Below are 17,580 nucleotides of genomic sequence, written 5' to 3'. Positions count from 1 at the left end.
GCGAAGTGAGCCCAAGAGTCATTAACATCAGTGCAATAATGGAAAATAAGGCTTGCGGTGTCTGGTGCTAATCTACTAGTTCCTCTCTGAAATATGCAATGAAAAATCACTGAAGTTCAGTGACGAGGCCACCGTGCTCTTTTAGCGTGTGTTCTAGTTGACAAAAGGAAATCTCTGATTAGAAACATTAAAGGAACAGAGCGTGAAAAGTGTTTCTGTCTGTATTCAGAGAGAGCACGGAGAAGAAGCTGAGATGGTACACAATGTGCAGCTAAAGAGTCTCGCCGGACAATGGAGGAGCTGCTCTCAAAGTACAATCCTCCATGGTAATTCACAGAGCAGCGATGAAGACAAGGCACGGTGATTTACCTTCCCATTAGCGAACATGTGCCCACACACACACACACACTCTTTCTCTCACACACATACAAGCCATTGTTCAGGCTTACTCAGCAGGACAAATTGCACTCTGAGTCAGACAATTTGAGGTCCTTATTAGGCAGATGATACAAAATGTGCACTTTTTGATCTCGGTAAATACAGCCATTATGGCAGGTAATGACGTCCTCGTTTTGACTTGTTGCCAACCGTAGATGGGAGAAAATAAAGCGAAACTTCCTCGTTTTATAACGGAAAGAACAATGTGCTCATATTGGGAGGTAATATAATTGGTGAGAGCAACGCCAACAATAAACTGATAACCTTACGTAGGAGACTGTAGGAGAAATAGTTGCAAATATGAAAAAGAGAGACTGTTGTTTTCCAATTTGCACAGATGCTTTAGAATCATTTTTTCACGAGATACAAGCCCTCGTGTCAAGCAAAGTATAAGAAAACACAAGATGATAGGGAGAGGAAATGAGCTCTAAGCTGTCTGGAACGATTTGAACAACACAAACACAATGAGGGAGGATTATCTTAACCATGCAGGGGAAAAAGCCGGTGTTTGACTTTCAGGGCCTTTTTCCCCTTAAGTCGTTGTAAAGTGCCACATGCAGCTCAACCTTTTCAAATGTCAGCCACGTCCAGCAGGCTTCTGTAAAAGACGATCACGTCCCAAACCGGCGGCAGTTCTCAAGCGTTCGCCCCTCCGCTTCAACCCAGATAAGTTATGGCATCCTGTCGTACTGCAAACTTTATCACGTCTACGTTTTACACCAATCAACATTACAATAAATATGCCAAACCGGGAGGAGGAGGATAAAAACACAAAGAGGCAAACATAAATATAACGAAAGGTCACAGCTTCTCCCGCACCATCAGATGCTGCAGTAGATTTTCCAGCTTTTAACAAGAGTCCGTTTCACACCACAGGACCTTTTTCAGGAGCTTTCCTCCATTTCACAACCAAGGAACCAGTGCACATAAACTATAGATTTATTTCATATTTCAGGGTGAGAAGTCTGCAAAAGTGTGGGAGCTTCTGGCTGAGGCCAAACATCAATGAGCACACAATGCTCATTCATACAGTGATGCAAGTCAAAATAAAGGCAAGTTGGTATGAGTATGAGATTCCACAGTTGGCCAAATACTCCCAACACAGCAGGGACAGGAGAGTCCAGTCAATCAGGAAATGCAAGTGGCGGCGACTATGATGAAGCTTTCAATCTAATTATAGTGTTCATGTGACATTTGAAAAACGTCATTTAAAAGACGTCTAGTCATTGCCTTAATCGTGGTATAATCAAGGTTTTCAATGCAGGATGTGGAACTGTCACCAGAGGGTTAATTTGTGTGGCAGCATGAGCGTTCCTCACTTAAAATTTCAATCTAATCTTCACCGTACTTGAGACACAAACGCAAATGCAATCAAAGAACTTGCTGAATGAACTGCAGTTTGTACTTCAGAGCATTTCATGGTGTAAACAGTTCTTATTTATTTATACTCTCTTCATGGCAGAGATTATTTTGCAAATGGTTTTGTTTTTTGAATTTGGTTTTCCCCTTTAAGCTCTTTGGACTGTTTGCACTGATGCTACGTGTGGAAATGCTGTAACAAAAAGGTGTCCGCACATTTTAACACTGAGCTAATACATTTTGTCACCTCATCACTTGTAATTTCGTACCCCGGTGCAGCTGTTCGATCCCGGTGCTCCACTGCTCGTCACAAAACAGAAAAGTGGTTAACGCTCAGGTTTGAGGCCCAAGGCTGTACCCTGTTTGAACGCCTACACACAACCACCACTTGTCATGTTGTCAACAAAATGCTCTTTGAGGCCTTTGAAACTCCCATATTACACTGTCCTGTCATCACAACTGCCAGAAAGCAGCTGGTTGCCACTGCAGCATCACAGACCGGTCCTGACACATTTTGAAGCGGCTACTCATCGGCAGCGGAGGGAAAGTGAAGGGCAGTCGAGGTGCGATGACCCGCACATGTACTACAACTAGCTTTTCGTCATCCTCTTGGCCGTGGTTTCCCTGAATGGTGTATATCAAGTGCCGGGGCCAGAGCTTATCCGGACCAATATCTAGCAACTGGTCACTGCAACAGGGCTTATTGTGAGATAGTCAAGGGTCTTGATTTGCTAAAACCAGCGTAGGCTTATCAGGCGCTGCAGACGCTGCCATACAAAGCTATCGTTCTTCGGTTAGCTGCTGTATCCATGGCTGGCTTTGCGGTTAATGGGAGAGTCGGGTGAAATCACAGAGAAATGGCTTATATTGTAGCTCCGGTTAGGCCAATATTTAAGAGAAACATACACGCAGGCTTAACCTGGACGTACTTCAGTGATGTTGATGATGTTGATGTGGTTGGTACCCATTCTCTCCCTCTCTCTGAAGCACTGTATTTATCTTATATTCCTGTATCATCACATCTTTTGCTGCGGTCCATGGCAGAGGGAATCTCCCTGTTTAGGTTTTCAAGGAGTTTTCCCTTGTCTTCCTTGAGAGCTTTATGCTGGGTCGGGGACCATTTGCAAAGCCCGGTGAGATGCCAAATGAGATATTAGACTACACAAATCTAATTGACTTACAACTTGATTTACATACATAATGAATTAATCACACACGCGGCACACACACACGGCACAGAGACCTTCTATCCGACTGTTAGACAACCTGCATTTTTACACACGTCTATAGTGGTTCAATTAACTTTGTGCGTTAAACTCAAATGTACCATTTAACACCAACCGTAGAATTCCACATTTATCTAAATCACCATCCGTTTGCTTTCCGCACAGAATTTAGATCAAGTGAATAGTTAATGGTTATTCATAACTTCATTTGCCGATGTCTACGCGATTAATAATTCACCGGCCATAAGTGTCAAGGAAATAGATGAATGCATTTAAAAATGTGCTAGACTAATCCCACTGATAATGGCTGTTTTTGTAAATGTTCAGAGGCAAAGAACTACAGCGATGTTACAGGTGATTATGGTGCAGCATAAATCAAATCATAAACTTGTTGCTTTGAATAATTGTTAAAATTAAAAGAGCCAAAGGCCATTCTAGACTGTGAGCACCATTATGACTCATGGCACACACACAGAAAATGCTGCTATTTATTATTCTCGGTAAAACTTTGTTGTGAATCCACATAAAAAGAGGACAAAAATATTAAATCAGGACACCGAAGCACCCTGTGGACAGATTATGGAGGTAGCCGGCCACCTCCTGCGCTGAAGTGATTGCTATCAAAGAGGAAGTGGACCTGAAGTCAATTATCATCCGAGACACTTGACGCTGGTGATTTCTGGGTTTTGATTCTAGTGAAGTCGCCTTCCTGACATTTAAGCGGCCATTTTTTTTCATCCTACATCTGTGCGGTTGTCCTAATTCCTGACCCAGGATAATATATCACCAAAACGAATTTTGGTCTCTTTGATGTCAGGCTGTTCAAAATCTGCACTGCTGGTTTCCTTAGCAATTAAATACCACTTTGCTGGAAAAGACCTGAAAAACACAATTTGAAAAAAAATGCTGAATATGTTTTGGAGGCACCCTGAAACTGCAGCGAATTCCCCCACAGAAAAACACAATTCCTCTGCCAAGTGAAATCACACTCGGGCAACACAGCACCAGGCAAGGAGGCGACTGAGGCCAATACAACTGTGATTATAGTCTCTCTCAAACTCTCCAAATTGGTGATTAGAAGATCATCTTGCCGGGTTTTTCCAAAGTGTCACAACCTTGCTGACTTGTCATGTCCCAAATAAGGAGGCGGGATTGGATCTTTTTAGCTGAGGCTATGCTGTGTGTATGTGGTAGTGAAAAAGAGGAGGGGGAGAGAGAGAGAGAGAAATGCCCGTAGAGCTCTGGATGTAGTATTACATGTAGTTTGCATGCTAAAGACAGCTTTCTTTTATTTCAAGGTGCTGCCATCCCGGTGAAAAGAACCATCTCCCAAGTCGGGGATTAATCTTTATCACACCAAAGGTTAATGTCGCCCCGTTCAATTCCTTCTGGGGGAGAAATAAAAATATGCTATGACAAGTGTTTTCTAAAAGGGTTCCGAGTGTAATCGTGTTAATGAACGTATTAAACGGCCATGACAAGAAGGTCTGGAACCAGGGGGGGTGGGGGTGGGCTGCTCCGCTGCCTCTGACTCACCCAGGCGCAGAGCTGTGACTGCCTCCAGCTGCTTTGGCTCTCCTGGAGAACAAAGTTTTGGAAGGATCAGGAACGTTGTTTACCACTCTGGAACCCTTTTCTGTTCAGCAGAATAAAATCCGTCCCCTCTTTGTAAACAAGAGAAACTACAGACTAGATTTTGTTGTTGAGGCTGTGTCGCTCATTATCAGTGTGTGATCAATTGTCACAACCATGTTTATTTTGAGGATATTGTTCAGCTAAAATAAAGTACAGTACCTTCTATCTTGACTTTACCCTTTAGGCAAAATCAAACATCCCATGCAGTTTCCTCAGTCAGTAACATAAATGACAGAATTACATACGTGTACGAATTTAAATGATACGAATACTTAATTTAATGCAATAGCAACTACTCACAGCATCACATCACAGAATCTAATCATGAGGGATCAGCAGAATTGAAGAATGTCTTCCTCTCTGCTGGTATTGTGGCTGAAGGAGGAGGGTGGGGAAAGAAAACAGGAAGAAAACAAAGTCTGGTTGTTCTTCTTCTCTGCTATGTAACAGCCTCTTGAACACGGCGCATAACAAACTCACTGAATATTCACGTCGGGAAATCATCGCTGCAGATGAGACTTTGTTCTGAGCAAGCCGGGCTGCATTCATTAACGCGGCGTCTTGGGTGACTTCAGGGGACGACGATGCTCCGTTTCACAAATGCTCACTCGGTGGCGAGATAACAATTGTGAGCGTATGCAAATACAACCCCGCCACGATCCTGATTGAAGAGCAAAGTCTGAGGTGCCTTCTAGATGTTTGCAGCCACACAAATGATTTCACAGAATCAATATTCTAAACCAGATGAGGATCGACCTTGATCTGGAGAAGATGAGCCGAGTGGAAAATAAGGCCAAGGGAGAGCAGCACACAGTGGGAATGCGTTTCACCAATAAAAGGTTTTTCCCGCGATATATTGCTGTACCTGTAGTGCGCACACCCTCTGCACATGCAGCATGGCGCTTGTGTGCCAGAGCCTCTTAGATTGCTTTGATATCACCTCTTTTCTCTGCACAAAATGGGACACTGGAAACGCTCAGACAAGGATGAATGAGCCTAGTTCATTTTATTTTTTAAAGGTTAGCCCTTCCTCTCTCTCTCAGGCCCCTGGCCAGCTATGGACCACCAGGTATCCCGTTTCCCCATTCACAGAGGCAACGTGCCCTATTTTAAGACATTTAGAAATGTCATCGTCATTAACAGTCAAAGATCCAACCTAACCCGTCTGCTTTGGAGAGGCTCGGGCACACGTGGAGTTTTACATTTTACATTATTCAGGATTGCCGTCACCCAGAAGGTTCTAATTCATCCCTATCTGCCATTATTAGCCATCTTCACACAACACAAGACACATCAAGTCCAGCTCCATATAACAATGTCATTTGGCAACACCCCAGTTTAGTTAGCTTATTGGCTACAGGCCAGACTCCAGCCTATTTAGTTTTTGCTGTAGAATTGAATTTGGCGTTTTGCCACGTGTGAGTGCCACAGGTGATTTATGATGTCCTTCCCTGGGGCCTTTGTATGAACACCTTCATTTAGACCTGCAAATAGCTTGTTGGCGACACATATCAGGCCGCGAGTTTGTGCCGTGATGCTGTGCTTTTGTTGTTAAATTTAATAAATCACGGCTCCTTCTTGTAAGTTTTCTGCCGTTTACGCTGTATTCAGTTTTAGTGCGGCGACGTCATGTGCACAAACAATTACTCGGCTTATAACGTCAGGAATTGTATTCAGTGCAAGAATAACGTGTGGCGCCTGCTATGTACGGTGGGACAGCCGAGACAAACATGGAAAAAAGTGACAACGCATCCATTAAGTCTTGAAGTGACCTTTTGAAACTCATTGTGTTGCTGCACACTTGACAGATTAGAATGGGAGGAACACACTCCTCTCATCGCTCAAACGTCTGGGCATTAGTGAGGTCTGCACTCGCCTAATGTGAGAGCGGGATTAATGTTACAATGCACTGCCAATATGAACCTTGTAGCTGTTAAAAAAATGCTACGATTCCAAGCAGACTAATACCACAGTGACCGAGTCTGTTACACGTTTTATAAGCCTAAAATAACTTACCGCCGACAGTAAATCGTTTGCTAATTCAGAGAGACGTGAGGTGGTCTAAATCAAATTCTATTCGGAGCAATGTGGGCGGCTGGTACTGACTCAGTGTGTGCTGGCCAAATTGAACGTAACTGAACCGATTGAAAAAGCCAAACATTTTGCACAAAGCTGCAGTTTAGATTTAGAAACCAATAAACGTTAGCCAGCCCCCGCCCTGCCCTGAAAGCAGAATTTACCATTTCTATTGGCAACGGTTATTCATTTTTGCCGGTTTAACTGGCAAAAAACCTGAGGACAAATTGGGTCCCCGGCGAGGCTGCGGCCAGCATGTTAAATGAAGAATCCATTTTCACCACCAATTAAGAGGGGAAAAAATCAGCCGACGTTAGGGATTCGACGCATTTCATCAGCTGACGTAAAGGGCTGGTTGTTTTTGAGTCACAGTGTCAAGGCCAAGAGCTAATTTGCCTCCACGCGCACACGGCATGCTAATGACTCTCTGCGCTCCATTAGCCCCAGCCAGGAGGAAAAAAAGAGCATTACTGAACAGATCATTATATCTTTCTACCTTATGTACCGCTTAGGCGCCACACTCTGCACCGACTTTCCTTCCGAGTCTGATGCACCGCTTGCAAATCTGAAAGTCCCTGAAAATCGGACTCCCCCAATTCAATTCAGGGGGGAATGCCTTTACGCCGTGTCACTAAAGCCGCCTTCGTCCGCAGCTTTCATCCAGCCCTGACTCAACAGCAATGTGTCTGGATGAGAGGCACGCTGCTGAAGCGATGGAGATAACAGGATGATTCATAGTCTTTCAAAAGGGGGTCACAGCTTCCTGTGCTTTTTACGATGGGAATTTGGGATTCCCTCTGTGCATGCAGCGAGGGGCAGCAAGCCAAGACTCCCGCCGGAATACAAAATCAGCGGTTGGTGAGGAGCGAGCGCACATCTCATAACCCTGAGCTTCAATGGCACATTCTTTTTTTGAACATTTATGAAATAAATTTTTTTTAAACAACCTACAAGTGTACAATCTGAAGTTAAGATTTCAGGGTATTTAATGAAAAGGTCGGTGATGCACAAGCAGGAAACTGCACAAAGCCCAGACGCTGACACGAGGATGGGCAGGATTACACTAACAAGACATGGAAATTTACGCGTAATAAAACAAGGGGCACAGGAAGGTTAACGACGAGCTCTTGCCTCCGTCCTGCCCGTTTGTAATTAACCGGGCGAGAGCGTGAGAGAGCCGTGCTCCTTATTGCAGCTGCCACGGCGACTGCAGCAGCAACCGAATCTACTCTGCTGTCTCTTATAATGAAAGTGACCATAGCCTGAGGCAAGACTGTCAGTGTGTGTGTGTGTGTGTGTGTGTGTGTGTGTGTGTGTGTGTGTGTGTGTGTGTGTGTGTGTGTGTGTGTGTGTGTGTGTGTGTGTGTGTGTGTGTGTGTGTGTGTGTGTGTGTGTGTGTGTGTGTGTGTGTGTGTGTGTGTGTGTGTGTGGGTATGGGTGTGGGGTTTGTGGTGGGGGGAGGACTCTGCAGCAGATTCTAAGTTTAACCTGGCCTTTCTAAGAGAATTAAACATTGCATCTGGAAACCCCAGATGACGGCAAAGATAGGCGCGGGGGCGTATTGTCAAGGCGAGGAATGTGCCAGTGTGCAGGTGCTGCAGTCGAGCACATCATGACACTTGTAATAAACAGACAAGATCATTAATTAAAGCTCCATTTTAATGAGCCTGTCAGTGCCTCCTGGCTAGCAGCTGAAGCGGTGATGTGCTGCATAATGGATACGTGCCATCATCATCATGATCAGCGCGTGACTGTTGACCAGTAAAAACACATTTCTGGTTCAGTGACAACAAAGTGCAAATGGTGCCGCCTCCTTCCTCAAACGCCAACGCCGTGCTCACCTGGTCTTTGTTTACCCCACGTTCTCCCGTTCACAAGAACAGCTGTCAGAGCAAACGGTCGTTGGGAGAGGTTTTTGCAAACGCGGCAGGTAAATTAATGCGCCGCTACAACACATTTCAATGTTTCACAGCATTAGAAGCTGCACTTTTAGGTTTTCTTGAATAAACACAACATGACAGCTGCTTTGTTGTTATCATTTTGCTACTTTTGCTAAACACAAAGGTCATAGTCATTCACAACAACGCTTGCCATCAAGTAGACAAAACTGTCACGCTGGGCTTTTCAAAAATGAATTAATAAAGTCAATTTCTATCTCTGTTCAAAGTTAAAAAAGGAACGGTAATCTCCAACCTGTCGTTGATATGTTCCAGCCTGAATCAGCCGACAGATCTGTCGTTCTTTGTTTGGATTTCTGTTTGGTTTGGTGAAAGTGGGATGAACTTTGCTCCCTTTACTCACGCTACAAGGCTAGGCAACAGAATTGGAACGCTCCCCCGGCGGTACTCGTCATGTGGGCCGGGTTCCAAACAGATTAAGGCTGTTAAGGCTGAATCTTGAATGTGAGGCTTTTCAGCAATGCTTTTCAGCAACTGGATTACGAGACACAAGGATTGTGCTTGTAACTTTTTTGTCTGACGTACAAGAATCACACATACTCGCACTTCTGGCTACCAACAACTAAACCGCGACGTTATCCGTCAAGCGAGATCAAAGCTAAACTTGGGCCTCCGATATCCAACATAATTCCACTGCTGCGTTGTCTAATTCAGACCCTTGATATACCAAAGTGAAACAAAAAAAGATTCTCTTCTCTCTCTCTCTCTCTCACACACACACACACACACACACACACACACACACACACCCACACACACACACACACACTCATAAACAGAAGTCACAGATTCTCCGCTGCTTCTCTTCATCCATTATTCTCAGGCGTCTTTTGGACTTCTTTTTTTTTTTGAGTGGAGCACTATGTGCAGGGTCCTGCAGTGTTCATTAGGCTAATAAGGGGACGGTTAATAAGAGAAAATCAGTTACAGTCCACACTTTGAAATGGCGCATTACAGAGGTAGTTTCTCGGCTCTAAAGCCTTGTATTTAAACTTCTCCTCATTACCACTGTGTCACTTGGGGGCTTTCTAACACCAAGTATTGAGAGGGTCTTGTCCTTAAAACACCTTCCAGTGGATTCCATGTAGTGTGGTCACAATTGCACACAGAAATGTTTTTACCTTACATGCCAAAAACCTGCAAATCAAGAACTGTGGGTATTTTGGGTTTGCCATATTGATTAAAGCACACATTTTACTACAGTCATAAAGAGTCATAATGATGCCTATTTTTCAGGCGACGCTGAGAGACTAACTACTGCCTTTTACAACGTAGTAAAGCAGAAGTGCCATTTCCGAAAACCTCAAAGCGAACACGGGCCAAATATCGCTTCCTTTTGTTGTGCTACAGAAGGTGTGTGGCGTATTGGATGGATCTGAGTTCGCCGCTTTGTTCTCGCCTTTTATTCGATTTCCTTGGGAGAAATGGGTGCGATTCAGCTGGGCCAGCAGTGCACACCTGCAGTATGTCGGTGGAATTAGCAATTTATTTCTCTCAGGGGCCGGCAAGACTCGCACAACAAATCTGCGGAGGAGTCTGAAGCAGATGTCAATCAGCAGAGATCTCCCGGTGCTGTATGGCTTTTTGTTTGCCATTTAATAAACTGCACTTATCCTCTAAGCTGGTCCTCTGCTGGACCACAGCCTAGCCTTTCTGCTTAAGGACCACTTCATACCCCACTTGCTGATCCAGAGGATGGGTGCATTTTCAGGTGTATAATCCTTTTCTCACCCCATCACCTGCCTCTTCATTACCACTGCCTCCTGGAGGATGCTAACCTCGGGAAAAACTGCTTACACTTGCTGCACTTAAATCAAGTTTTACAGTTTACAGATACTCTGGACACTCTTGATACTCTGTTGTTGCTCGGTAGAGAACTCATTAATGTCTCAATTCATCCGTATTGTGACTGTTCACACAATCCCCCTAGCTTCCCATATGTTTGTGTATGTTTTTTATGCATCTAGGTCATCCATCACTGTTCTACTTGTCTCCAATTCCTCATCTCTCTTTGTAAGTCTGTCATGCGAAAATACCTTCTGGCTTCCATGTCCAAACGACTGCAGTTTTATGTGCCTTCTATAAGTGAGACACATGCAGCCCCTGCTCTGATTTCTTGTGGGGTGCAGGGTGTGCAGGGTGTGCAGGGTGTGCAGGGTGTGCAGGGTGTGCAGGGTGTGCAGGGTGTGCAGGGTGTGCAGGGTGTGCAGGGTGTGCAGGGTGTGCAGTTCAGTCTTTAATGTTGGGCTTGGACAGGGCATTACTACCGGTGTCCTCAGCAGGCGAAGAATTCTTCGGCACAGCAGCTTACTTTTGATTTCACACCATTTTTCCACTATGGATTGTTTTAAACATTGTATAGGCTCGTCTTCTCTCAGCACGCCAAGGAGCCAATGGACATAAGCTGCAGCAGCTCCTGCGCTCTTTTCTTCTATTCTACTGGAGCCAAAACTGCTCAAACCTGAATTTCACTATTTTATAACATAATTCTGTGCAACAAACAGGAAAGGAAGGAAGGAAAAATATCTACTTTGTTAGGAAGACAGCCAATCGGGTCTAACCAGACATAAATACAATCTCTATTAATAAAATGTATAAATGTGCCGCCGTGACATCTCTATCAGCTTCATCATTTTCCCCGCATTTCCACAGAGCTGAAAGCCTGTGCTGAGTAACTGAACTGAAAGACTGTGGGAGCCAAATCGGGTGAGCAGGGCGGGTGCTGAACTAAAAACAAACCTGGACCAGGATTAGGAGTCGGCAGGTACGCTGCACGCTGACCTCGTTTTGTCCATCTCTTAAGACTCGCCTGAGGGACCTCTCAAACTTTAGAGTTACTATCTCTTACCTCAACTGAATGCAGAATTCCTGTGCAAAAACAACTAAGAAATAATTTTGTCCTCAAGAAAATATATAGCAGCCTTTAAGCGTCTTCTCCTCAATCCATTTGTTTACATCAAAGCAAGCTGAGACTACAGTTTGCTTTGATATGACTATCATCAGCAATGTTGTTAGTCGCCTGTGTTAGCTTTCAACAAGAGAATTTGATTAGATTAGTATTAAGCATTTGCACCGTCGTTGTCAAAGCCTCATGGGATATAATGTTGTTGAATGCTAACATGTCATTGTTTTATCTGGGTTAGAATGGCAAAGTGTTAAATGTTACAGTACAGAAAACACAACGGCACAGAATTAACGCTTCAAAGAGATGAAAGGAAGTTGAAGCTAAAGCTGTAAAGTGAGCCAATTGTTAGCAGATCAAAAGTGGAAAATGCTGCATTGCAGGTTGCTCCTGTGCTTTACAAACACTGCTTGATGTCCTCATTATACCTTTCTCTAAAACCACTACAAATATCTGATTTCACTCTCCTTTTCCTCCAGTTATGCTTCAATCCAGTGTGTTCTTTCAAATTTTGATGTTCTCAGACTACAGCCATCCAAACTGTGTGTGTGCGTGTGTGTGTGTCTGTCTGTCTTCTCTAGTGGGAAAGGTGGGAAAGGTGAGCGAAAGTATCTCCACCAAAGTCTCAACGGTGAGTAACAGAATTTAAACAAGCTGTTCTGCAGCACTCACTTGTCTGAGCTGAATTCCAGTTGCTTTGAATTGATGACGAGTGAAACTGCAGTCAAAGGGGCAGTAAAAGTAAAAATCCATCTTAGAATGCTAAAAGCTACTTTTACACTGTTGGAAATTTAAATGGAAACAGCTGTACAACACCGTTTTGGCATTTTTTGCCAAACAATACCTCTTTCATTTCTGTATTTTTCTAAAGGTACGGACGGATCTAAGAGCCAAAGTGACTGAAGAAGGACATGGATCACTGAAAAGCTTACTGCATGGGTCTGTTGTAATGAAAGACATCAACACATTAAGTTGTTCTTGGACCTAAAATCCCTGTGTGAGGATTTGAGTGAGGCGCTCCAGCAGAGAGATAAGCAAAGCCAGAAGGTTTACCAGTGTGACAGAATCCTCCTGACCTTGACTTCATGCTTGAGACATAAAGATTTACACCACCTAATCTGCTGTACGTGATTGCTGTTGAGGATGACGCTATAATTTTTATGAAGCAGGAGGAAAATGGAGGAAGAGGAGGAAGCGCAGAAACCTTGGCTGCACTTCTGTCTCGGGTGGCAGAGAGAGAGAGACCTCATCCTGACTCCTCTGGAGTCCACCCGTAAACACTGAAAGGTGGCAATCCTCCAACATTTGCCTCGTCCAAAAACTTGATAAATAATTCTTTTCCCAGCGTTAGACTGGTGTCAGTGAATCATCAGAAGGGTACAACCGGCTTAAAATATTTCACCCAGACGGATCAAATTGATTGGATCAACTGCGCACTATGGTCTCCACGCCAGCTGAACTATTAATTTCGGGCAGAAAGCAAACTACATTACGGATAAATCACAGAAAGGCCTCGCTACGGCAAATAAAAATGATCTACGCCACACCGCCGCATGCACTCTCAGGTCACATAATGCTGATGTATTAGACACAGCGTGATTAACCAAACTCTGCTGGTGGGCTTCCACAGAGCTCCGTCTAGCGAAATAGCCGCACTGCTCAATCACGGTTTTTAACCAATTTCCTCGACTCAGACAGAAAAAAAAAAAAAAAAACATCGACTGTTTTCATTTCCTTCTTCATTCACAGGTGGCCCTCCATATACACACACACACACACACTCACTCAAACAAACAGGCATATTAATGTATCCAAAGATGGGGAGAACTTTTCCCCATGACGTCAAGAAATTCAGTAGTAGGATTATAGAGCAATTTAGTCGTAATTATAGTGGAGAAAACCCAATCTGTTATGGTGTTACTGTATCACTGTCATCTTAGCTCTATCATGGAATCTTCTATACCTGGCGAGCCAAAGACAGTAGGAGAGTGAATGGAACTACACATGCATGTCTTCGTGTTTGCAAAGGGTCTTTGTTGGACTGACTGATTTCGCAGAGCAATAATTTTTTTTTTGTCTAAAAGGAGACAAGGCGGGCAGAACAGAAATTCCACGTCAGATCTCTGATGCAGCCATCTGTTGTCCATCTCAGACGTCTAACGAACCATATTGTGCTTCTGCCTTCCGTACACTTTTTCATTAGACTGGCTTTCAAAAATACCTGGCAAATTTGCATCGACAATCAGCGCGGCGGGGGTGTTAAGTGTTTCTCGGTTTGATTGAGTAGTTCTCAGACGTGCCTATATAGAATTACAAGAGGAGAAAAGAAGAAGAAGAAGAAGGAGGAGAGAAGCCTGAATGTAAACAACATCAACGGCACAAAAACACATCAATCACAAAATCAACCATTTGACATGCCAGCTATTATATTTGCAACATGATTAAAGCCGCAATATGTAACCGTAGCCTCCAGTTAGAGAGTGCTTTGTTGAACACACCCTCCTCGCCAACACGTGTCAATCATCTTGAAGAGGTGTCTAACAGAATGTGTGCAGAACCGTGGGTAAGAGACCCTGAAGGAGCAGATGAATAATGCAGGCAATCGGTAAAGAAAAGCACGGCCGACGTTCACCTCTGTGGCGCCCCGGTGTCTGCTGCGTTTGGCTCCGTTAGGTTTTACCTCGCCATTGCTGTTGATGCTGTGACTTTGTTGTACAAAAACACAAGCCAATGTCAAGACCCCCTTCCTCTTTTCTTTGGTGGCTAATGTGAATTCTGATACACACATAATAGTAAAGTGTAAAGTATAATTGGTTGAACACAGAGGAGAGGTGACATCCATGTGTTAAATAAAAACAATGTAAAGTTAACACAAAGGAAGGAGATAAATAAGTCCTTGCCACAATATGATTACTTAGTTCCCACTGTCTTATTATCCGATAATGGGAAGTAAATATATCTTCAGAACAACAGGGAGGTTAATGAAGCTCTTTGGATTTGTTTTACGCAAAGACATGGTAAAGTCATCAGCATAGAGGCTTTGTTATACAACTGGTTGAGGCTCCTGAAGCAGCAGCTCTACTCTGACACTACAGAGGCCACAAACAGCTCAACGCCAGCCCAGGCAGTGGGAGAGTCCGGGGTACCAGTGCCACTTTAGGAGTCACTTCCATTTGTTATGAGCCTACACCACTTTCAATGCACCGTCCTCTGAGCCGGAGGAGCTCATTGGTTTCATTAATCTACAGGGAAAGCGTCTGAATACCTGCACCAGAGTCGGGCGCTGCCGGCTGGGCCCACGCCGCATTACTCTGGTGTGTTAAAGTCATTTGCGGCCATGACTGAATTACCACATCCCCACGCCGATTAAGTCATCGCCTCACGTTATTTTTATTAACACAGGATGTCACCCCTCTCCTTTTCCATAGCTACCTTTTACCAATTCCTACCGTCCTGATTTGAGGACAGTGAAATGCATAAACGGAATCATTATTCAACCTGAGAGCTCACCCTCATAGGCTGGAGGAGAAACTCCAACCGGGTCTATGAGAAACCTGCCATTAAACAAAAAGGAGAAACCAACACTAGAGCCGTCTGGCTCACTGCAGAAATCCAATCCGTGGGACTAAAAGGGATTTCCAAAACACAGGGACGGCTTGAAAAAGTAACTTGGGTCACTGTGACTGTCTGGCTGTCAGGCTGTCAGGCTGTCAGGCTGTCTGACTGTCTGACTGTCTGACTGTCTGGCTGTCAGGCTCCACTTTGGCTGCACTTGTGTTGTTGATGATGGACTGAATTCAACCGGGCAACAAGAACCTGTATCACTTTGGATGGCTGGTTGTTGTGTTTAAGGAAGCAGGCGTGATGGGGAAAAAAGCACTTCACACAAAATGAGTTTAAAGCGGGAAATATATCAAAGTAAATGACTAAAAACATGAACCTACATCAGAAAGCTACTACTTTATGGTCCTGTAACTGTTTATCTACCGTCACTGTTCAGGTCGCCTCTGGGGAACTAATGATGTAATGCTGTGTTCATCTGTGACGGAATGTTTCTTAATGTCACTTTATATCATATTATATCACCATAACTATAACAAAACGTCATCATCAGCCAATCAGGTGACACATTGACACAGATTGAGGGAATTTTGAGCCACCATGGAAACGCTCTCCGTTCTTCTTCGGTGGTTTTAAGGGAATAAGAGGGAGAACAGATAAACAAACATAATGGACTCTAAAGCGAATGTGTAACTTTATATTAACACAACAGTGCCTGCGGCGCGCACAAAAACACAGAAACACACACACACAAATATTATGCCCTATTAAATCTGGAGATAAAGTAACTAAAGTTAAGTGTAACTAGCTTAACTTACCATTAGCCGGTGGAGCCTCGTTCATCTCCGCTAGAAAGGAAATAAAGATTATCCCATGTGGAGGAATATTATCATTTGTTGTTTTGTAATCCTTTTAAGTGCCGCTTGTAAACTTTCGGGGTCTCCATTGAGCCTTTGCTAAACATGTTCCGTCCTCTCCAAACAGCGAACCTGCTTCAACAAACACACCTGCCGCACGGCGAATTCCGTCGAGGGCGTTTGATTTGGATCACTTAGCGTGCTCGCCGGGCGGAGCGTTCAATCTGCGCTTAATGGCTCAGTCACTAAAGCCTGAGAGCCTGAGTCAGACAGATGCTCCTAAACGGAACGCAGCCAGATGAACGTCATGACTCATACCTGTGATTGACCTGTGATGACAAATCTAGCGCTTTGCCATGAGAGGGCGCTGTAGTTACAGTTAGTATTTGCAGTGAATGACGCTGGATGAATTGAGCAAGATATTTGTGTTCGTTGGCTAATATCTGTTAAATGAACTTATTAAAGCTTTGCCATTTCAGTCATAGATTCCTGTGAAGGTTATGTCAGTTTATAGAAATATTCATTGATGCTTTTAATTAGTTTTCCATGCAAATAGCATTTTGCTTTGATAATTCACGAGTCAGAGTTACTCGTGATGAAAGTACAAAAACAATTATTTATCACCGACTGACATGATTCTTCCCGTAGCAGAACAACAGCGAGAACGCGAGTGTACGTGCTTCATTTTCTTTATTATGTTTTGTTTTGTTAAACGAATGCTTGTAGTCATCAGCCACAGTGAATGCTACACCCTCTGAATGTTTTCAGTAAATGCCTGTAAAGTCTCAGTGAGAATGGGAATGTCAGGTTTCTGCGTCTTGACTGGAGAGTAATGACCATTGTAAGTTTGAAATGTCAGCTCTGTAACCCTGCTACTGTAACATGGAGGCCACGCTGCCTCACAACTGACATTTACTGACAGAAAAACGTCTGTAAAGCTTTTCATTAAAGCAACAGAACTGTACACACACACACATATAGTTCTATTGTCTATTAGTGTCACTTACAGGCCCCTACGTTTGATTTGAGGCTGTTTCTTGAGTATGATCTCCTGTTTCTAACATGTTTCTGGTTACTCTTATGAATGAAACGCCTCTGTTCTGCCTCTTGTTTTGATAAAATCATAACATCACCACTCGTGACGGTTTGTATGTGCTTATTGAAATAAATGACACCGTAATCACTTCAACAACATAATAAGGCATTTTTATAAAGCAACTATTGCATTATAGATTACTACGGTGCAGGAAGAGACAATCAATTCGCCATTGAGTGAGTGATGGTTATGATGTAATTATGCTGTGTGTGTGTCTGTGTGTGTGTGTGTGTGTGTGTGTGTGTGTGTGTGTGTGTGTGTGTGGTTTCTGTAATTTTGTGAGATTATTTCGACATGGAAATACTTGAAATGATGGCTGGGTGCAAAAAGACATCCATAATGAGGAACGACTGGTGTAATGACTGGCTGGCACAGCTACACACACACTCCTCTGCCATTTGTACTTTTTTTTTTTGCTGTAACGCACAACAACATAATTGGTCACGGGGAGTCTGATGTGTGCAGTTTAATT

The 17,580-nt window shown here is 43.8% G+C and overlaps 1 protein-coding gene and 1 long non-coding RNA gene across 2 annotated transcripts in view; one reads left to right on the top strand and one right to left on the bottom strand.

Moving 5' to 3' along the window:
- The window catches only part of lrfn1 (leucine rich repeat and fibronectin type III domain containing 1), a 132,703-nt gene extending 123,697 nt beyond the window's left edge, over nt 1-9,006 (bottom strand). The window contains exon 1 of the mRNA XM_076145898.1: nt 8,928-9,006. The gene's annotated coding sequence lies outside the window, so the exon portion shown is untranslated. The remainder of the gene's footprint in view (nt 1-8,927) is intronic.
- On the top strand, nt 8,576-12,635 carry LOC142995018 (uncharacterized). The gene is made up of 4 exons (XR_012961473.1): nt 8,576-8,664; nt 11,345-11,456; nt 12,176-12,225; nt 12,466-12,635. It is a non-coding gene; the product is annotated as an uncharacterized LOC142995018 (long non-coding RNA).
- Nucleotides 12,636-17,580: the final 4,945 nt, after the last annotated feature.

This window comes from Genypterus blacodes, unplaced genomic scaffold, assembly GCF_046128005.1.
Source record: "Genypterus blacodes isolate CSIRO-AG114 ecotype Tasmania unplaced genomic scaffold, CSIRO-AGI_Gbla_v1 ptg000032l_1, whole genome shotgun sequence".
NCBI classification, from domain to species: domain Eukaryota; kingdom Metazoa; phylum Chordata; class Actinopteri; order Ophidiiformes; family Ophidiidae; genus Genypterus; species Genypterus blacodes.
This window is presented reverse-complemented; position numbering and strand designations above follow the sequence as displayed.